Below are 22,806 nucleotides of genomic sequence, written 5' to 3'. Positions count from 1 at the left end.
GAGCCACTTGTCCTTCTTGAAAGTTAAAATGTTCCCAACTTTTTATTCTTGCTTGTTTGGAAAGGAGCAATCTTTTTGCTCAGGGTGAAGCTTTGGCTCTCTCTGCCTGATGTCATGCCTATAGAAATCCTATCGGAAGGAGCCAGCAAGAATGAGAGCCATTAATTTTCTCTCGTCAGATTTTACCTTTGTTGTGATGTGTAAGATCTTTGTTCCAAATCAGTGGGACTCTGCCGTGCCTGGTGGGGGGAAATGTGCATTCCGGTAAGATTGTGCTCAAAAGGAAGTGTGGCCAATCGTAATGCCAAGGTTGTCTGGATTGTGATGGTGAGACATTCAGCCAGGCCGGACAAGGAGGATGGTGAGAGCACCACATTATTTGGGCTGAGTCCCTTTCACAGTCCCCGGAAGAGGCATTACAAAGAGAAGTGCAGGAAAGCACCATAACCACTTCCCAGGAAAACAAAATCACAAAACCAAACCAATACCAGGCCATCTGATTAACAAGACAGGTGCAAACAACAGCTATCCCGTTCTTGAAGGTGGGCATTTCAAAAATCATGTATTTTATGATCTAGTTTTTCCCTTTCAGTTGCCTGTTATGTTACATTCCCAATATTCTGAAAGAAACTGCAGTGCAGTGAGTTACAGGCCCTCCACATCCGCAGAATCAGGCAGCCTGCACTAATACATGGATGTGGTCCTTGGAATCAGACCCTAGCATCCCTTCTACTTTCGTTTGTTATCGGCTCTGTGACTTTGGACAGCTTCCTTCATCTGTTGGAATCTCATTGTCATTTTTGTAAAATGAACACAGCAGGATATATCCCACAAGATTGTTACAAGGATTTGATGCTAACAAGTGACCTATCACTATTACCTGGGAAATGTTAGTTTCTCCTCTCATGAGGGAAGGGGGCGGTAAGAAGAACCTACTTTTTTCTTTAAAAGATTTATTTTATTTATTTGAAAGACAGAGTTACAGAGAGAGGTAGAGCCAGAGAGAGAGAGAGGTCTTCCATTCCTCTGAAGAACCTACTTTTGAAAGAGAAAATCAATTAAAGGTTCTATACTTTTTTATGGTTCCACTAATGTTGTGGCGCTCAATAATAAACCAAAGCTGGAAGTTTAGCCTGAGGAGGTAATCATGATGTTGTACAAATATTTGTCTAAAAGAATGTTACTTGTGGTTTTGTTTATAATGGAGAAAACTACAAATGATGTAAATGTTTAACATGGGCTTGCTTAAACAGGTGATCCCAAACCCATTTGATGTAATACTAAGTAGCTGTAAAAAATACCTCAGAGCTGGATAACTAAAGTCATGGAGATGATGAATGTTTCATGGAAAAAAAGTAACTTCATTCCTGGAGATCGCAATTTTAAAACTGAAAACTATATAAGCATTAAAATAATGAAAAGGAATATGCTTCATATTCAAGTTGTTGTCTCTTTGGGTAGACATGGTGGGTGATCACATCCAGTTTTTAGTCATGTTTGGTACTTCTTGATCTTTATCAACAGTAATTTCATTTTCTTCATCATAAAATATATTAAAAATTATTCTTAGACTTATACTTTAAATAATAACAGAATTGATTAGTTAGACAGTTTCCTAAGTCAAAAAGGTCAAAAGCTAAACAATAGTGGAATGACTCTTAAGTGGATTACTTTGCTGCCTATGTCTTTGGAAAAACACACACACTTATAGAGTTGAAGATGATTATCATAATGTCTAACTTAATTTCAATTTATACAGATACTTTTATATATGCCTTTCAATAGCCACCAGCATTTGTTGTTTCTATAAGAATCAGTTTTTACAAAAGGAATCAAGATAAAAAATCTAGGTAGAACACTGGTTTTTAATTTAGTCGTTCATATACAGAAATGTTTTGCTTTTAGATTGAGAATGTCATCAAAATAGGTATGCTTTTATTTAGAAAACTAAATAGATGTGAAATCTAGCACAAAGGCTGAATGAATAAACTTGATTTCACTAAAATATAGTGGTTTTCAATGTGTTTAATTCATATACTCATTCATTTATCCTCTCACTAATATATCTTTCTTCTATTCAAATATAGTTGGAGTTTAAAATAAAAGCATATAGTAGAGTATGTATATGATAGTTCCAAATGTAACACAGTAATCTAGAAACAACAGTGTTCTTGCTATTCTGTAGCTTTATTTTAGACTAATTAAATAACACAACTAAAAGAAAAAGAATCAGTGATGCATTTGCTTAAAATTGGTTCCATTAATAGCTCATAATAGGCTTTGTTATAAGGGAAATAATCCATTAGTCCCTTTAGGATATTTAATAATTTGGAAAATTTAAGGAACCAGATTCCGTTATAAGACTAAAGTTATAAAATCTGTTTAATTTGAGCCTTCAACTGGTTGATAAATAACATTATTTGTTGGTATTCTAGGGTTAATATAATAGATATTTTGTCAAAAAATTTCTTCACTAGCTGTTGAATCAACTATTTTCATAGATAGCATCATGATTTATTTTTATAAAGTCACCTTTATTAACTATAAATTAAATCTGATATGTCTACTTGCAAGAGCAAAAATAAACCAAGGTTTTGAAATGCAATATAGTGATTTGGGTTTTAAGAATACTAATAGGTAATGATTAAAAATGCCTAGCACAGAATAGGGACATGGCCCCTAATATCTTTTCTAATCGTACTTTGATGGGAGATACAAAACAGAACTCATGGGTTCATCACTTTGGACTGTAGTTGACTTTTATTATCATTAATATGTTGATATCAGGTATGTAGTGGACAGCTAAATGTATTTTAGCATTTATTTATATTTATATAATATACTTCACATACACAAACAGGAAGGTACTTAAAACAGTTCATGGAAAAAGAATTAAAAAGTAATGTACAATTTTTATAAACTTTTAAAAATACTTTCCTACATATATATGATAAATGGTAAGATCTACTTTAATTTACAGTTCAATTCTTTTGAATTTTCTAACTGAAACATTAATAGATGAGAAAAATTGAGAAATAAAATTTGTAGAGTCTAAGCAAGAGAATATTAAAGGGAAGAGAATATCTGATAGAGATGATCTTTTATTTTCAAAGATTTATCTATTTATTTGAAAGAGTTACAGAGAGAGGAGAGGTAGAGAGAGAGAGAGGCAGAGAGAGAGAGAGAGAGGTCTTCCATCCACTGGTTCACTCCCCAATTGCCCACAATGGCCAGAGCTATGCTGACCTAAAGACAAGAGCCAGGAGCTTCTTGCAGCCGGGTCTCGAACCAGTGCCCATATGGGATACCAGTGCTTCAGGCCAGGGCATTAACCCGCTGCACCACAGTGCTGGCTCCAAGATAATCTTTTAACATCTGCATTTTCCCTTAATGAATAAATCTCTCTTTCTGTCTGTGGTTCTCAGTCTTTCTCTCATTCTCCACATGTGAACAATCAAATAAATAGATAAATATTAACACACACTCATCAAGCTCATACATTCTTTCAATAATTAAGATTTTGCTATATTAAAGTTTAGTTCCCAGTTTATATACATAATATTATATCATATCATCTCATACTGTTAATTCTTAACTATGTCATTTTTCAATAAATATTTTTAATGACTGCATACTATTCCATTACCTAAGTAAAGTACAATTTATTTAAAGATTTAATGTAGTTTGATAATCAAGTTTTATTAAATGTCTTACCATTAAAAATAACATTCTGATTAAAGTATTTAGACTAAATCTTTTGTATTTTTTATGACTTCCATGTCAAATTTTTAAATTTTATTTATTTATTTATTTATTGACAGGCAGAGTGGACAGTGAGAGAGAGAGACAGAGAGAAAGGTCTTCCTTTGCTGTTGGTTCACCCTCCAATGGCTGCCGCGACCAGCGCGCTGCGGCCTATGCACTGCGCTGATCTGATGGCAGGAGCCAGGTGCTTCTCCTGGTCTCCCATGGGGTGCAGGGCCCAAGCACTTGGGCCATCCTCCACTGCACTCCCTGGCCACAGCAGAGAGCTGGCCTGGAAGAGGGGCAACCGAGACAGAATCCGGCGCCCCGACCAGGACTAGAACCTGGTGTGCCGGCGCCACAAGGCGGAGGATTAGCCTAGTGAGCCACGGTGCTGGCCTCCATGTCAAATTTAAAAAACTTATTTCATTTAGATATATCATCAGTGTGTAAATTAACTTTTTAAATTTTAAATTCCAAAGAATCGCTGGCATCGCTGCTCACTAGGCTAATCCTCCGCCTGCGGCGCCGGCACACCAGGTTCTAGTCCCGGTCGGGGCGCCGGTTCTGTCCAGGTTGCCCCTCTTCCAGTCCAGCTCTCTGCTGTGGCCCAGGAAGGCAGTGGAGGATGGCCAAAGTGCTTGGGCCCTGCACCCACATGGGAGACCAGGAGAAGCACCTGGCTCCTGGCTTCAGATCAACACGGTGCATGGGCCACAGTGCGCCGGCCACAGCGGCCATTGGAGGGTGAACCAACGGTAAAGGAAGACCTTTCTCTCTGTCTCTCTCTCTCTCTCACTGTCCACTCTGCCTGTCAAAAAAATTCCAAAGAATCCTTTTATTTAATGAATACAAATTTTATAAGTACAACTTCAGGAATATAGTGATTCTTGCCACCATACCTGCCCTCGCGCAACCACTCCAACCCCTTTTCCTCCTCCCTCTCCCATTTCCAGTCCCCTTCTCCATTAAGATTCATTTTCAATTAATTTTATACACAGAAGACCAACTCTATACTAAATAAAGATTTTAACAATTTGCACACACACATGCATACAAAATATGGAAGCCTCTTGAGTTCACCAACTCTGATCTTATTTAGATAAGGCCATAGGAAAAGTGGAAGTTCTCTCCTCCCTTCAGAGAAAGCTACCTCCTTCTTTGATGGCCTGTTCTTTCCACTCAGGTCTCACTCACAGAGATCCTTCATGTAGAAGTTTTTTGTTTTTTTTTTTTTTTTTTCCACAATGTCTTGGCTTTCCATGCCTGAAATGCCCTCATGGGGTAAATTAACTTCTTTCAATGATGTATGACTGTCATGTACATGTGTGAATCATTTTAAATTTACCTCAAGGTGAAGCTGTTTAGCACAGATGTTAAAGACTATTTGGGATGCTTGTGCACCAAACTTCCTGGGTTTGAGTCCTGCCTCTGCTTTCAATTCCAGCTTCCTGCTAACACATGTCCTGGGAGGCAGTGAGGATGGCCCAGTTCCTTGGTTCTTTGCCAGATGTGGGAGACTCATATGACTGAGCTCCAGGCTCCTGGCTTCAGCCCAGTCTAACCCCAGTTGCTGTGGGTATTTGGGGAGCAAACCAATGGATGGAAGGCCACTGTTTGCTTGTCTCTCTGCCTTTCAAATGAATCTAATAATAAATAAATAAATGTAACTGAAGTAGAATGATAATGCTTCTTTTTAAAGATTTATTTATTTATTTGAAAGGTGGAGCTACAGAGGGGCAGAGGCAAAGAGAGAGATCAGAAGTGGAGCAGCCGGGACTAGAACTGGTGTCCATATGGGATGCCGGCACTGCAGGTGGTGGCTTTACTCACTATGCCACAGCGTCGGCCCCTGGTAGTACTTCTTTACTCAAGTGTCCACAGTGCTATGTGCTAGCACTGTTACAGGTGCAAGTGGAGATGCAGGCGTTTTGACTGGAAGAGTTCTGAGGTGGTACAGCATACCGCATGGCGACAGAGGGTGTGTGTGTGTGTCTGTGTGCTAATCTTTCTGTTTGTGTAGAGCCACCAGTTTGTTTACAGGGGCTCTACCCTGATGACCTTTTCAGGCCCTGTGAACCTTCCAAAGACCCCACCTCTACACTTTATAGTTGGGTTACCTTTTCATGTTTTAATGCCCCTCAAGTGGGATTCAACTCCAACGTGAGTTTTGTAGGGGATAAACCCCATTAAACTATGACACCACTCTTCTCAGAATACATCCTTTTCTTTGTGTCCAGGAAGCCACTCTATTTGACTCCTTTCTCATTTAATTGGCTGCTCTTTCTTTGCTTATCTTCATTTTTCTGACTTAAATCTATTCAAGTGACTCCCTAGATGATCTCATTTACCCATAGCTTTAAATTCCATCTATTGTCTGACAAGAATGAGATTTATTTCTCTTTCCCTAAACTCCAGAGTTAAAAACTCAACTGCCATCTTGGACTCTCCATTGTAATATCTCATAGACATTTCATGCTTAACATGGACATAACTAAACTGTTGATTCCATGCTTTACCACTAACAAAACAAAAAGCTTAACTGTCAAGTGGTTTTCCCCATTAATAAACTGCAGCTCGTTCACCTATTTTTTCTGTTCAAAACCTGGGAACCACCTATTCCATTCATACAACAGAGAATTAGTGCGGGACTGTTATACTGCAGGCCCTGAGGACGCTGAGACCTATCAGGGAGGCATGAAGACACAAACAGAATCACAGCAGAGTTTGCCTTCTACTGAATTGACTTCCACCTTTTTCAGGCCTCATGAATCCATCAGCATTCTATTTTTTTTTTTTGACAGATAGAGATAGACAGTGAGAGAGAGAGAGAGAGAGACAGAGAAAAAGGTCTTCCTTCCGTTGGTTCACCCCCCAAATGGCCGCTACGGCCGGCGCTGCGCCGATCCGAAGCCAGGAGCCAGGTGCTTCCTCCTGGTCTCCCACGCAGGTGCAGGGGCCTAAGCACTTGGGCCATCCTCCACTGCCCTCCCGGGCCACAGCAGAGAGCTGGACTGGAAGAGGAGCAACCGGGACTAGAACCTGGCGCCCATATGGGATGCCGGCACTGTAGGCAGAGGATTAGCCAAATGAGTCACAGCATCGGCCCCCATCAGCATTCTGTTGATTCTACTTTTGTATTATATTTGAATCTGACTGTGTTCTGGAATCTCTATCCTTTCCTGTCTTGTCCAAGAATTGTCATCTTTTTCTTGGACTGTTCTTTTAGCTTTCTAACTGGTCTTCTTTGCTTCTGTCTTTGCCTCAGTAAAATTTCATGTCAATACAATGCCTAGGGTCATCTGTTCAAAGCTGAAGTCAGATTATGTCACTCCTTGATATATCCCATGTCCCAGTGAAATCTGAAGTCCTTACTATGTTCTTCTAGACCCATGACAGGAACTCTACAACCTTCTAGGATAAAGGGTTTGTGGAAAGAATGAAAGCATGCAACAGTTCTACTTACTATTGTTTTTAAAAGATCTACTTATTTATTTGAAAGACAGAGGCAGAGAGAGAGAGAGAGAGAGAGAGAGGTCTTCCATCCGCTGGTTCACTCCCCAAATGGCCTCAATGGCTGGAGCTGTGCCCATCTGTACCCAGGAGCCAGGAGCTTCCCTCAGATCTCCCACATGGATGCAGGAACCCAAGCACTTGGGCCATCTTCCACCGCTTTCCCAGACCATAGCAGAGAGCTAGTAGCAGACAGCTAGTAGTAGCAGAGAGCTGGAAGTGGAGCAGCCAGGTCTCAAACCGGTGCCCATATGGGATGCTGGTGCTTCAGGCAGTGGCTTTACCTGCTACGCCACAGCGCCAGCCCCAGGTCTATTTACTATTCTCACCAGCCCCCAAAATAACAATTTCAACGCCAAATCAAAATTGTTATTATGGTTATCTATGATGGAGAATATAGACTGAACTAACAGTTCTGAATATTTGATTGATAAAACCAGTCAATCTACATTTTGATATTATTGGCCAGTCTGGTTAGTCTTAGCCAAGACTGTTCTAGCAAGAGGAAAAATATCCCTAAGTGAATCTTTTTAGGAGGACGGAGGAAGATTTGACATATAGGCTCACTCTTAACCTTTTACCATCCTGTTTTATGTGGCATTGAAGAGCTATGAATTTAGATACTCAAGTTGTGATTCAATCTATCCATATAAAATTCTTGATTTACTTGAATCGTATGTATCTATTGCCCAATAGTTATGCGTATCAGTCACTCCACACTCACTTCATCTGTTATCGTTAACAGAAATTGGTTGACCAAGCTTGGCAAGCTACCCAGACTTTAATCCATAAGTGGAAACAAGGAAGAAAAAAATCAATTCTTTTTGGTTTATATGTGTGAAATTAAAACACTTCTAGTTCAAAAACTCTGCCTGGGCTAAAAGAACCGAGTTTGCCTTACTATCATTTTTTAAATAGAAGCATTTGTTACAACTCTCCTGTTAATGTGTTGATCAGTAGCAAATTTCACTTAGTGGTATTCAATATTAATTTTAGTAGCTAGCTCAGTGGCTTGCCTTACTAAGGGGCTATTTGCTGTTTTCTTTCTTTTAAAAAATGAGAGCAATTATTTGTGCTTATGAGAGCGATGGGAGCAACCATACTCTAAAAATAGAAATTATGAAATTAACCACAGGCAAATTACAGAGCTGGGACAAGTTCACAAACATTTCCTCTGACTGGCCGGCTGCTGACCTCTCTCCTGAAGATGACAGGCTATTTACTCGAACGGATGACATACTGGAGAACCAACCTCCTTTGCCCACCCAGTTCTTTGCCTTACCAGCTCAAAATGCCAATTGAAGGCTTAGTTTGATGCTACATTTTGGTTCTAGGGACAAACCCATTAGAACCATAACTGAGAGTAAAAAATGCATTATGTCAGGGCCACCTGTTAAATTTGAGCCATAACCTTTGGACTGGGTGACAATTTTGTGTTTTTTAATTCTACTTTCATGTCTTTGAACTTTAAGCTGCTTCTGTGCAAAGTTACTCTCAATTGATACCTTTAATGAGGAAAATGTTTTGAATTGTAGAAGTGTTATTTGTTATTACTACCAACAACACACCCATTCATTCTCCTCGGCCCCCCAAAATATCCAACAGAGAATAATCTGATTCATCTTTGGAGAAAAAAAGTAATATATCAAGGGAACGGGCTCTCAGCAAAATCACATTTAGGTGATCAGATTCTCTGTTTTCCTGGCTGCTGTTGCCAAGGCATCTGTGATTATTATCCTTTTTGTATTGGGATGAATACATGGAAGCAAATAGAGCTTGCACTTAGCAAAATGAAATATAAGAATCGTTTGGGTGTAGGTGGAAAGGAAGTGATACAGTTCAGAGGAACAGATGTTCTAAGAGTTATTAAAACTTTTCAAAATGAAATTTCATACCCTGTCTCTAATTACTGCATTGCTCTTCTTGTATCCTGATGAGTCAAACCTGTTAAAATTCTTGAAGCCAGTGTAGAGAAATGGTATGTAGCAGCCAGAGCAACTTTCCCTACATCGACAATGACCTGTAGCCCAAGACACACTGACCCCCTAATGAGCGGCTCATCTGCCATGCCACAGGACTACCCACAAAAATGCCACAAAAGAGCCCCTCTGGCTGCGTGCTTTGCATTCTTCAAGTACATTATTAGAATTCCTTCTCTGAAAACCCCCTGCTATATCATTATGCTCAAAATAAGTGTTCTCTGATTTGTTTGACTTTGTGTTTGCAAAACCCTGAAACTCAGATTCCATTTTCTTCACCAGGGTCACATTATCCTTTATTCGAGCATGTATTTCCCTTCCATGCAAAATTAGGCTTTCTCCACCCATAGATTGGGAACTAAATGCTTCATATTTATTATCTTTAAGGTGCTGTGTTAATGAAAGAATTTTAATCATTGACATTGCTCTGTGAATTATGTATTACAAAAACCCCTGCTGGTGAGTTAGACAAAATTAACCTACGGTATGGGGCATTAAAAAAAATCACAGCTAATTAGGAAGCCAACAGGAACAAAGAGAATATAAAACAAAGATGTTGAGAACAAGACATTTAGGTAGAAGCGGCTGCTTCTGTTTCAGATGTGGCTCTTTCTTTGATTTGGACTACATTTGTACTACTGCCTGCCACTGCTGGAATGGTCCTCCGATCTGATATGTTCCATTAGACTTGAGCATTTTTATGTTTTGTAATTAGTTTTCTAAGCTCCAGTCTCTTCACTCTTTCAAACTGTGGAAATCCAAAGGCTCATAATAGAAAATGGAAGATATTTTTAAATGCTTTTAAATTATTTCCCAGGCGATCTATATTAGAGATGTAAAGCAATTCGCGGGGATTATAATGGGAAATGATTTCCATCGCTTTTTTCCCCTTGAATCACTCTGTATGCTCATCATATATCCTGCATCCATTCCTGTATGTTAAAGTAGCAATGCTTTGTCCGGGCTCCCTTCTTGGTGCAGTTCCATATGGAGAGGACAAAGACAGGCCTGGGTTTAAATCACAGGCCGCTTGCCCCCTCCTCTCCTTCTCATGCTGACATCCAAGGGCTGTGCATCACTCCTCTGGTGCATGAGCTGGGAGGAGACAGTTGACCCTGAGCGGCTGCCAGCGAGGTGCACATGCTGAGCCCCATTTGTTTATAATTGCTCTTTCTAAGTTATGGGTGGAGATAAAGTAACTGAAATGGGACAAGCAGAGGTAAGAGATAACAATAATGTCTATTTCAATTTTTCCCTGCTCAGCAGAGGCCCCAGAGCATTAAAAAAGGAAAAGGCAGTTGTTTGACCTTTTGTTTTCTTCTGGATTTTTCCCTTTCTTTTTCGTCATGTTAAACATATCTTTTCTAACCTAACAATGAATCAGACCGTTGTCTCTCTAATGAGAACCTGATCTGCTGTTCTTCAACGCAAGTGTCATTCTCCTCCCGTCGTGGCTTTCTATGGGAGTGACCTCCAACTCATTGGTGATTTAAAACAAAAGCAAACTGAACAATTTCTTACCTTTTTAAGAAACGGGAACTGTCCAAGTAGCCACAGCAAGGAGGGATCACTGTTTTTTTTTTTTTATTTTTTTTTTTTTATTATTTTTTTTTTATTTTTGACAGGCAGAGTGGACAGTGAGAGAGAGAGACAGAGAGAGAAAGGTCTTCCTTTGCCGCTGGTTCACCCTCCAATGGCCGCCGCTGCAGCCGGCGCACCGCGCTGATCCTGGCAGGAGCCAGGAGCCAGGTGCTTTTCCTGGTCTCCCATGGGGTGCAGGGCCCAAGCACCTGGGCCATCCTCCACTGCACTCCCTGGCCACAGCAGAGGGCTGGCCTGGAAGAGGGGCAACCGGGACAGAATCCGGCGCCCCAACCGGGACTAGAACCCGGTGTGCCGGCGCCGCAAGGTGGAGGATTAGCCTATTGAGCCACGGCGCCGGCTCGGGATCACTGTTTTGATAGGGATACAAAGCACAGGAGGACTCGGGCTGTCAGAGTAGGATGTGAGCACTTTGTGGGAGGATTTTGGATCTTGCTATATTTGGCTTTGCGTAGCAGGCATCTCTATCTTTTTTTTCCCCCCACAGCTTTTACTAGGCTTAGAGAATGTAAAGGATTGTTCTACATTTCAGATCAGGTAAGTTTCTCCTTTATTATCAGTTCAGTGAAAAGGATGGAAAAGCTGTGATCAATCTGCAGGTTCTTGAGTCTGAGAGTTCTTTTCCCTCACCTTCTATTTTCATCTTTATGGCTAGAAGAAGTGTGAGCTGGCCGGTGCCGCAGCTCACTAGGCTAATCCTCTGCCTGCGGCGCTGGCACCCCGAGTTCTAGTCCCGGTCGGGGCGCCGGATTCTGTCCTGGTTGCCCCTCTTCCAGGCCAGCTCTCTGCTGTGGCCCGGGAGTGCAGTGGAGGATGGCCCAAGTGCTTCGGCCCTGCACCCCATGGGAGACCAAGAGAAGCACCTGGCTCCTGGCTTTGGATCAGTGCTGTGCACTGGCCATAGGGGCCACTTGGGGTTGAACCAACGGAAAAAGGAAGATCTTTCTATCTGTCTCTTACTGTCTAACTCTGCCTGTCGAAGAAGAAGAAGAAGAAGAAGCAGCAGCAGCAGCAACCTGTCTTTCCTTCCGGTAGCCTCTCCACCACCGCTTGCCCTGAATCCGCCACACTCTTATTCTTATTTGTGTCAGTTTCTCCAGGAAACTTCAGGGTACAGATCTCCCTTTTTCTACTACAGTCTGATCCTCTCAATGCTTACTTGTATGTCAGTGCACTCTCTGTTGCTGTATATGAATGCAGACTGAGTAATTTATAAAGAAGAAAAGTTTCTTTGGCTCATGGTTAGGAAGGCTGGGGAATTTGGGCAGCTGCACATGGTGAGGGCCTTCTTCCTGGCAAGTGCAGAGTCCCAAGGTGGTGCAGGGCTCCACATAGTGAAACAGAGTGTCCTAGCTTAGGTTTCCCCTTTTCTTATAAAACCACAGTTCTGTTGAATTAGGACCCCACCCTCATGGTCTATTTAACCTTAATTACTAATTACCTGCCAAAACTCCAGTTTCCAATTGTCATTTTAAGTTTCTACCCTCCTACTACCCTCCATTGGAGATTAGATTTCAACATGAGTTTTGGTTGAGATTTTCAAACCATAGAACAACTTCCTCCAAACTCCTGTCATCCTTCCGATGGGACCACTGATTCATTCTTAGCAAAGTATCCAGTAGTCTCGATCTAACCTCTGAATGATCCTATCACGATTTCATGTGCATGGAATCTGTTTCTCCTCTGAGGACTCCTTTCCTTACATCCCTCTCCTGTGGTGGCCCTTGAAGTCTCCTCACGGGCTCTCCTGACCACTCTGCAGGTGGAACTGGGGCTCTTCCTCTCCTTGCTCCTGCCAGATCAGCAGCCTTTTGCCTCACTCTACGAGCAGCCCAAGTTGGAGCTTAGTATATCAGCTCTCCCTACACTGTTGCTGTCTTCTGACCCCTGGCAGGTTCTCACTCTTTGATGACTTCCACTCCCAGGTCATTGGCATTCTCTCCAGTATTACCTCCACGTCATGATCCCATCAACGGTGATTGGAACAAGCAGAGTTGATTTTTCTGACACCTGGCTCTTGACTTCCTTGACCTTCTCTCTGCCAAGAATCTTTATGCTCACCATACAAAAGTATGAGGTCAAACTTCTTCTCTGAAGTTGAACTCTTAGAAGCTACATGTGAACATCATCACAGCATCTCCCCAGAATCTGAATTTCATGCCTCACCTTCTCTGAACACTTCCTCCTGTCTTTCAAGTCTGGCCTTCCTCCTTCCCCATCACGCCTCTAATCTACTAGGATGATTGTTTTGCACTTTCCTTACCAAACCACTGTCCTCCCTGGCTTCCTTTCACAGCTCGAATTCCTTTTGAACTTATTATACTCACACCTCGTCAAGCCTCTCAGCCCTTGACTATCTCTGGCTTTGTTGCATTCATTGAGGAAAACACAACCTCCATTTTATCCAGCCCTTTGCCTACTTGATAACTACATCCACACAACTATATAAAATTAGAAATAAACACAAAATTACACAGAAATGTTTCACTCCAAATTCATAGCCAAGAATATCAAATGGGCTTTTATTGTTGATGAGTAATGATGTAATATTTTCTCTCTCCAATTTTTCTGGGTGACTCACACGTTCTCTTTTCATGATAAATCTCATACCAGACACTTGGACAGTTTATAAACATGTTATACTCTTTACAGCTGTCTTGATAGCTCCACCATCTCATAGCTCTGTGATCTTGGGCAAATGTGTTCACTTCTCCATACCTCAATGCCCTGATCTGTAAGATGAATATATTATATCTATACCATTGGATGTTTGTGAGGATTAAATGAAAAAATATCTATAAAGTCTTCAACATACTACAGAACACATATTTGGTACTGAAAAAATATTAGATCATATTATTTATTACTACATTTAATTTTGGGGTCAGGAATTCCCTTTCCCCTCTTCTATAAATTTTCAGTCACATTTAAACACCAGGACATGAATTTTCCTTTTTGAAGAGTTCATCATGCCATCTTCAGCACTTCTATAGATCTCCTAGGATGCTCTTCTGTAGTGGTCAGTACATGACATTATGGCAGTTCCTTACACTCCCGGCTCCTCAGCTGTAGTTTCTCTTCCTTGGAGACTATTCACATGACCTCTTTAAATCTGTCTCTGGATGTTCTAGCTTAACACCTGGAAAAAAAAAAGATATGTGCTGGTTGTGTGAATATTAGAGTTACTTAATATTTTTAGTAAAATATTCAACCTCTCCTATGTCTGGATACATTGCTTAAAATTATTCTCAAGTAACAAAATTGTTTTTTGTGAAGAATTCTTTGAAAACAAAGATCAACCTCTCTCTCTATAAAAACTGCATCTGATTCGTGCAGTTGAATTGATATTGTTCCTAGATCATGTAGCCCATGATCAGTGCTGAGCCTGGACCCAGGGCCCCATTACACATCAATGTACTCTATCACAAAGCTCTGTCAGACCAACCTTAGGACTGTGTGTGACCTGCATGTCAGAGCTGAGGTATTTCCATGGTTTACTCTGCCGTGGGTTTGACACACAAATGGATGCTTTCCTATGTAAATGACTTCAGATGTCTATGTGAGCTGCATGCATTTCTCTTCTCTCTAGGAATTTTATTGTTCGTTCTTTGAAAAACTCTCCTTCAAAGTTGTCCAGGATCATAAGGAAAATTAAAGGCTTGTTTTGGGACTGGCTGAGAAAGGACTATCTAGCTGCTATTCTTTTGGATGCATTTGTCCTATAAATGTTTGTCTTTACTTTTTTGTGACGATTATAGAACAGATCTAAGTATATATAGAAGGTGTATTAGCATATGTTACTGTATGCATCTTACCTTTGCAAAGTGAAAAAGGAGGACTAGACTACTTGCCCTTGTGTAAAAGTAAGATCTCCCCAGGTCTGGGGGAAGTTGTTCTAGACCTTTAACACACTTTCCCTTGTTGCTTTGAATTCTCATCACTTGAGGCTTGACTCCTGTAAGAAAGAACTACTATTTCAAATTTATGTTTGGATCTATCACTTTTTTAAGGGAAGGTGGGAGAACAATGAACAAACTGTCTGTAGATGTTGTCACCACTTATAAACACTTTTGCTGAGGGCATTACAAGGTGCGAAGAACTGTCAGCCAAAAGAAGATCTATTGGTTCTCTGGGTTTCCAGCATCTGGGAAAAAACTGAATAGCCAGTGGAAACCTCACACCATGCAAAATCGTGTTCAATTTTTCATAGCTCATTCCCTTGCTCATTGAGAATGGAGAACCACTATAGGGCCTCCCTTTCCCTTCCCATTCCCACACATACCCAGCCTGATGGATCATCTAAAACTCTCTGAAGAATTACACAAAGAAATGTTATACGTGTAAAAATTCTAGAAGCGAACCAAAGGAATACCTGCATTCAATTTGCAACTTAAATGTCCCGGCAAGGCTCTGCATAGGAGGATGTCTGCACGTAAGTTTTAAGAAACCATCTTGTCCTTATGGTAGACTAATTAATGAGTAATGGCTGACAAAGATCAAGAAGCTCTTTAACAAGGCAGCCCTCCTTTGTTCCTTGTAAACTTGTAAAATTCTCTTCTGCTTTAAAACTGCAGTTTGTGTACAAGGAACTACAGGAAGACCAAAAGACTACTGATAGAGGACAACGGAAACCAAGAATGCATAGCCCAGACTTCAGGCCAATCATCATTCCATTAGGAAGGAGAATATTATTAGTAATCTCTTTGATTTGCTTACTGATTTTTAAGTGCCCACTCCTGTGTTGAACACTTAAATACACATGTCTATCTCATTCACTGCATCTAAGAACTCTGTAAAGTTGCTCTGTTAGTAACCTTTCCAGAAGCAGAAAATGAAGCTCACAGAAGTTAGGTCACTTGCTACTGTCACTTAGAAGGTAAGGAAGTGTGATGTTGACCCATAGCCTGCATTTGCAGTGTTTTTCTCTGTTCCTACTTCCTAAATCTACAGACATGATTCTCTCTTTGCACTTCTCAAATTTATAGATGACAAATCTGCTCCCAGGACTACAGATCAGATGTGCTTGGTGGCCAGGAAACAGGCTGGGAAAGTTCAAACAGCAGGTATGTTCATGACTATAGTGACCTTTAAAGTCAAGGAGGCATTTGTACTGAAGACACACACACTACATGCTGACCCCAAGCGCAGTAATGTGCTCAACTCTGGATAAGAACAAAGTGGTTGGGGGGGTGGAGAAGCTTGCATCGGTCTATTCTTATCCTCAATCTTCTGCAAAACAGCAGAGAATTCAGCTCTCCTCTCATCTCCAGCCACCCCAAATAGGTTTTTGGATCACTGAAGTCCTAAGTATTATTTTGGGTAAAGGGACTACCTGCTTAATTTGCCCTAAAGTAGTTATACTCACAGTTTTGGTGTATTCTTTTTAAAAATATAATTTTTTAAAAAATTACACATATTAATATTATATAAATAACATAAATACTTTATATAATATAATATATAATATTGTGTATATATATATATATATATTTGAGAGGCAGAAAGTGCAAGCAAACAAGCATACTTCCATTTGCTGGTTTACTTTCCAAATATCAGCAATATCCCCTGGCTGGGGTGGAAGCCAGGAGCCAATCCAAGAATTCAATCCATGTGTCCCAAGTGTGGTGGCAGGAACCTAATTCCTTGAACCTTCACTGCTGTCTTCCATGATCTGCATTAGCAAGAATCTGGGACGAGAAGCCACATTCAGGTACTCCAATGGGATATGCGGGGGCGTCTTAATCAACTTCTTCACCCCTAGGCTAAACACCTGCCCCTTATGTATTCTTAATAGCACTCATTAGCCCTCTCAAAAGTGTCCTGGTTTGGATAGTAAGTCATATAATTGCCATAAGTACTGGTCCTTTTTATCAGTGCAGGAAAATGGGAAGATTAAATTGGCCAAAGTATGTTTACTGGTAATGAGATTTTCCCACACAGTTATCTGGTCCATGGAAAACCATTTGGAAAGAGAACAAGGAAGAATGGTAGAGAAACTGCAGTCATTCGTAGAGCACAAGGAGTCAAGAGAAGTCCACGTGGCTGGGTGCTCTTCCATCCCCTTGATAGGTTTTCCCCCTGGGGATTAAGTGTGGGGGCTGAGGGGAATTGCAGACATTTTGGTTTTCAAAGCTCTGTGGGGGAAGAGTTATTTCCTAGGGTGGAATCTTTTGATAAATGAAGTTCAAAGCACAGTTTCTGATGAAACAGTAAGGCCTCAAAATTGATGCCAAACCCCTTTTTGGATTTGAAACTTTGGCAGCATCTGTGCTCTGAGAGACACGCAGGCGACTCGACATTCCACCCTTCCCCACGGCAGCTGACGCTGCAGCTGGGACCACTCGGTCTGCTGTGGCCTCTTGTGCTGGGTGCCCGTGTCAGATGCAAACAGTTGTGGGCTGACACCTTACTCCTTCCTTCCCTTCCCGGCTGGGCTCTCCACCCCAAGTTCTTCATCACACTCCCAGCCAGCTTGACAGGGGTGAACAACTCATTTTCAACTCACATTTGAAAGTGACTAAATGAACAAAAACTCAGTTTAGTCTATGAAATGCAAACATCGTTATAGAAGTGCCTAAATGCCACCTTTAAGGGATATCAGGATTCTATTTGCAGTCTGGGCGAGTCTCTTGAACTGTAACTAAGTCACCTCTGTGACTGTTTTAATGTGTTTTTGTAAAGCCTGGCAACATTATATAAATAAAACGTCTTCTGATTTTCATCTCTGCTCAGCTGCGTTGCAGAGGGGTAATCGGACCCCACTGCAAGCGCTATGGAAAACCACAGCTTAGCTGACAAATTAGTGGTATTTGGTGCTAATATTACTAATTCAACATTTGGAAGGGTTGCTCACTGGGGAAAAATAACATGTTCTGTAAGTCACAGGAGAAACTAGGGAGATAGTTAATGGGTGTGGACTCGGCTGCACATGTTGTTCACAGGACTCTTGGAACGACTGCTGACTTCCTGCCAATAGACGTGGAAGCAATTGTCAACAAGATTTATTGTTACTTTCACATTTACACAGTGAGAGGAAAGGTTGAAAGCGTTCTGTGAAGTTCAGTACTGACTTCCACTGAGCCATGGCAACGCTCCCTGATTATCGCTAATGTGTGCTACAGAAAGAATTTTGCATCATTTGAGGCCTCCGAGTCATTCTTGTTGTCAGGAGCAAATTCCTCCACCATCCTCGGTAATTTCTCCAAAGATCATGGAGGTGAGTGTGTGTCGTTTTTCGCCCCCCTACCTTGAAACGGTTGTTTTGCACGTGGTGAAATAGAGTTCTTTAGCAACAGGATTAGGATTCGTATTTCAAGAGTGACCAGCTCCCCCCAGGCCATGGAACTAACAAGAAACCCAACTGGACAAAGAGAAGGGAGGTTTTAGTTTTGAGAGGAAAGATTTTGCTTGTCAGTTAAGAAGATGAAAGTGAAGGAAAGTGCTTGGTCAAAGAACATTCAAGAGTTTCTGTCTATAGTGGCACCTGTTTTGCGTTTCAACTCCTGCTGGGATAGGTGGTTTGTAGAAACTTATCCGAGGGGCTTCCCTCTCTCTTTCTTCGAAAGGCTTCTTTGCTCTACAGGAGTAAAATTAAGGCAATGAGATTGTCATTTCCTACAGTTTGGATACATTTTCTTAAGATCAAGGAGGAAACATGCAAGTGTCAGGGAATCAGTCAGCAGAGTGTAGGCTTCTCAAACCAGCCATAAAATTCAACTCCCCACACCCCACTGCCACACACAGAAGATTATCTCTTCCTTGAATTTCAGGATGGCATTTCCAGGCACAAGAAGCACCTGTTGGTAGAATTTCTCCCTGTAATGAAGGCCATCTGGATAGGAGACAAAAGTAGGGTGTGAGAACTCCGTTAGAGAGAGAAAGAGAGAGAGAGCCCTGAGTACTGATTGAGGCACCAACTGCTCTGAGAACTCTTAACAACTGCGGGGGAACAAATACATTGGACAAGGAGTCATTTATCTAAGCAGTATTTACACAGGCAGCAGGCATCTGAAAAGGAATGGATTTGGATTAGGAAACCATTTCCCTCCCCCACCTCCCCATACACAAAATAGGCATGATGCAGGAAATTCAAAACCTCCTGGCATTCCCTCTTGTCATTTGAACATTTACCATGGTGCTTGTTTTCATACCATTGAGTGATTATCCCTTGATTACTTTTTAGAGAAGGAAGAGAAGAGATATAAAGGGACCTATAATTTTAAATGCCACACTTCAAAATTGAGATAACAGTGGGGCTGGCACTGTATTGATGAGTAACGCTCGTAATGGTAGATGTCAGCACAGAACATAGAACTTGTTGTACTCAATCAATGAAGTTGTCTGTTCAGCTTTGTGTTTTGTATATTACAGTGGCACTGAGAAGTATTTCCTGGGAGGCCACGCTGCCTTTACATGATCTGAACTCTGAAATGATGTGTGAAACTGAGGATTAATCATCAAGGATTTGTGAATACCTTTGTCCTTTGTATATTTTTGTCTTTAAGAATTCAATATTTTTACTAGAAGATATTAATGCTACCAACGTTGATTAAGTACCACTGTGTGTCTTGCACATTGTTCTAGGTACTACGGACCCAGTGGTAAAGAGAATGCATACACATCCTTCCCTTCCTTGGGCCTATTTTCCAAAGGAAATAGCATCCTAACAAAAATCTTAAAACATGCTGAATGGGCTATGGAGGGAGCAAAGCAGGGAAGGAGCCATTTTGGGTGCGGGGAGAGGGAGGTAACAGTCTAAGGTGGGTCCTCAGACAAGGCCTCCTTGAAAAGATGGCATTTGAGTAGAGTCCTATAGAGAGTGATGAGTGAACCATGTGGACTCTGGAAGAATGTTCCAAGCAAAGGAATTAGGAAATACAAAGGCCCTCGTGAAGCAGTAAACCTGGTGTTTAAAGAACAGCAAGGAGGTTGGGTTGCTGTGGAGAGAGAGTTGGGATGGGGGGACTGAAGATTATGGTAGAGATAATGGGATTGATTGGGTAGAGCTTTGTTAACTGATTTAAGAATGTTGGCTTTGGGGCTGGTGGTGTGGCATAGTGGGTTAAGCTGCTGCCTTCTGTGTCAGCATCCCACATAGGTGCCAGTTTGAGTCCTGGCTGTTCCACTTCCAATCCAGCTCTCTGCTAATGGATTGGGATAGCAGTGGAGGATGGTCCAAGTGCTTGGGCCCCTGCACCCACATGGGAAACCTGGAAGAAGTTCCTGGCTTCTGGCTCTGGCTTGGCACAGCCGTGGCTGTTGTGGCTACGTTGGGAAGTGAACCAGCAGATGGAGTATCTCTTTCTCTGTAAGTCTGTCTTTCAAATAAATGAAATAAATCTTAAAAAAAAAAGAGGATGTAGATTTTTGTTCTCTGAGGGATATGGGAAGTCACAGAAAAGTTTTAAGAAAATAACTTATTTAAAACAATTCATTTTCTGTATTGTGAAAATTCCATATGGAGGTAAGATTGGAAATAGAACAGCCAATTAGGAGACTACCGAAATAATACAGGCTAGAGACAATGATGACTTAGACTAGAATATTGACAGTGGAGGTGAAAAGTGACTGGATTCCAAGAACATTTTATAAGTAAGGGTGAACAAGATTTGCTGATTTGCTGAATTGTCTTGAAATTGTCTTTTCATATGAGCTTATTGGACTAGATACACACATTTGTTGGAGAAGTCCAATTTCATCTAAGTTACAGTTTTCTTGGTTTTTAAACATTTGTCATATTTTCACCAGTCTTTCTAGAATATTGTTCTCTAGAGTACTGTTCTCTAGAGTAGTCTTCTGTCCTCATAGTGATTCTGCTTACCCTCTAGACCTACTCCAATTGCAGAGTGTTGGCATTTAGGTGAGTTTTAGTGTTCCAGGTAAGCTATATAATGCCTCAGTATGCAAATCAATGTCACATTTATCCAGAAAAGTGTATTACTCTTCCACACTTCTTGTCCCTGTTTCTTCCTCACTACAATGGCGTAAATATTGTATTTAAACATAATACTAATCAATCAATCCTGGTAATAAATGTACTATATTTACTTAATGGATAATGTGGCTACTTCTGTTCAGCAGGCCTCTTTCAGTAATTCCAATGGCAGTAATTTTAAATAATATTTAACGAGCCTTATTTCTAGCAAGGGACTATTTTGAGCATATTGTATTTATTTTCTTCTTTAATCTTCACAGCTTTTCTCTGAAATAGGCATAAATGAGGAAACTGCATTTAAGAGATTAAATACCTTCCTTAAGGTGGTCTAGCTTTGCAAGTTTCAGCTAAGGGTCTACAACCAATTCTATATCTACTACTTTATGGTCCTCACGTTTTAATATCATGTCCCTGGTGGGATGGGTCATTTTATGTGTCAAGTTGGAGGGTGATTTTCATGAGGATGACATTTAAGTCATTAAACTTAGAGTAAGCAGGCCACTTTCCATGATGTGGGAAGAAGGCCTCATCTAATGAATTGAAGGCTTGAATACAACAAGTAAGACCTTGCAGGCAAGAGACTTTTCAGCTCATTACCCCTGCACCTTATCAGCACCATGTACACTTCCAGGTCTCCACGTGGTGGCCCACATTGCTGATTTTGGAATACCAGCCTCCATAGTCACATGAGCCAGGTGTGCACACCAACTCTGTAGATAAATACAGTGAACCCAAGAACACATGTACAAACATAAACACACACCCAATTGGTGTTGTTCTCTGGAGAACCCTAAAACATTTGGAGTTGGTTTAAAACTTTGTTTTTTAAAATTTTTAATATTTATTTTAACTTTATCTGAAAAGGAGAAAGGCATGGTGGAGGGAAGGAGTGTGTGCATGTGTGTGTTGTGTGTGTGTGTGAGAGAGAGATCTTCCATCCACTGATTCACTCCAAAAAATGCTTGTAATAGCCAGAACTGGGCCAGGCTGAAGCTAGAAGCTTTAAACTATCCATGTATGTCTTCCATGAGGGTGGAAGACATACCATCCAAAGTACCTGAGCCACCATCTGTTGCTTCCCTGGGAGTGCATTAAGAAGATGCTGGTACCAGGGTGGGAGCCCATGGCTTGGGATAACAGCGGCGGAATCTACGCACCAGTGCTGGAACGCGAGGTGAGCCGAACCTCAATAGCTGGAGACACCAGCAGGAAAGCAGAAGGAGGAGCCTAGAGGGAATGAGGCTTGAAGCCCCGTGAGGGAAAGTTCACCAGGCTAACTAGAGGAGAGAGGAAAAAAAAAAAGAGACCAGTACAAACATGAGTTTCTATCTCTCTGCCCACCTCTCTAAGGTGAGCAAGACAAAGAGCAGGCGCCATTTTGATCATATGTAAAAGCTGCACGAACTCAGGGCTGCACCTGCCCACAGCAAAGCAGAAAAACCTGACTCTGGGGGTGTGTGTGAGTGAAATAACAGGAGATTAGGACCTAGTGAATATGTGGAGCTAATGAACTGAGACTGTGAAAAAAGAGACAGTGGGTGAGAGAACTCACAGAGTTCACATGAGTACTCTCCAGAGATGCTACAATTTGGTAACCTTGGCAACCCAGTAAGCGTCTGCAGGAGAATTTGAGCCCACACTGAGGGCAGAACAGATTCACTGTGTGGTCCTTGGAAAAGAGCAGGTGAATGTTATACCCACAGGAGCCAGAGATCTGAAGCTGACTACCTTCAATTCCACTCAGCTGTGTGGAATTACTTCCCTTCTGAATCAAAAAAAAAAAAAAAAAAAAAAGAAAAAAAGAAAAAAAGAAAGAAAGAAAGAAAGATTTACCACACCTAACCTGGGATTGTCACCTTTGGCACACCCTTAACCCTGAGGAACCAAACAGAGCTCTCTGGCCACACCCATCTCAAGCCTCTAAGGCTCCATCAAAAGCAGACAGCCCACTTAATACAGTCATAGTATAAAGAGAAAAAAAAAAAACAAAACCAAAAACCACAGCGAGGGAAGAAGAATCCAAGGAATACCTCC

The 22,806-nt window shown here is 41.2% G+C and overlaps 1 long non-coding RNA gene across 3 annotated transcripts; it reads left to right on the top strand.

Moving 5' to 3' along the window:
- The first annotated feature begins 15,589 nt into the window (after positions 1 to 15,589).
- Positions 15,590 to 22,593, top strand: LOC138850622 (uncharacterized). 3 transcript variants are annotated; one of them, XR_016237233.1, is made up of 5 exons: positions 15,590 to 15,714; positions 15,824 to 15,901; positions 16,395 to 16,548; positions 17,780 to 18,054; positions 19,209 to 22,593. It is a non-coding gene; the product is annotated as an uncharacterized LOC138850622 (long non-coding RNA). The 3 variants fall into 3 exon arrangements; XR_011390602.2 differs by lacking the exon at positions 16,395 to 16,548 and having other exon boundaries at positions 17,866 to 18,054; XR_016237232.1 differs by lacking the exon at positions 16,395 to 16,548.
- The last annotated feature ends 213 nt before the right edge of the window (positions 22,594 to 22,806 follow it).

The sequence above is a fragment of the Oryctolagus cuniculus genome, chromosome 7 (genome assembly GCF_051225735.1).
Source record: "Oryctolagus cuniculus isolate XC-2025 breed Fujian yellow rabbit chromosome 7, ASM5122573v1, whole genome shotgun sequence".
NCBI lineage: Eukaryota > Metazoa > Chordata > Mammalia > Lagomorpha > Leporidae > Oryctolagus > Oryctolagus cuniculus.
This window is presented reverse-complemented; position numbering and strand designations above follow the sequence as displayed.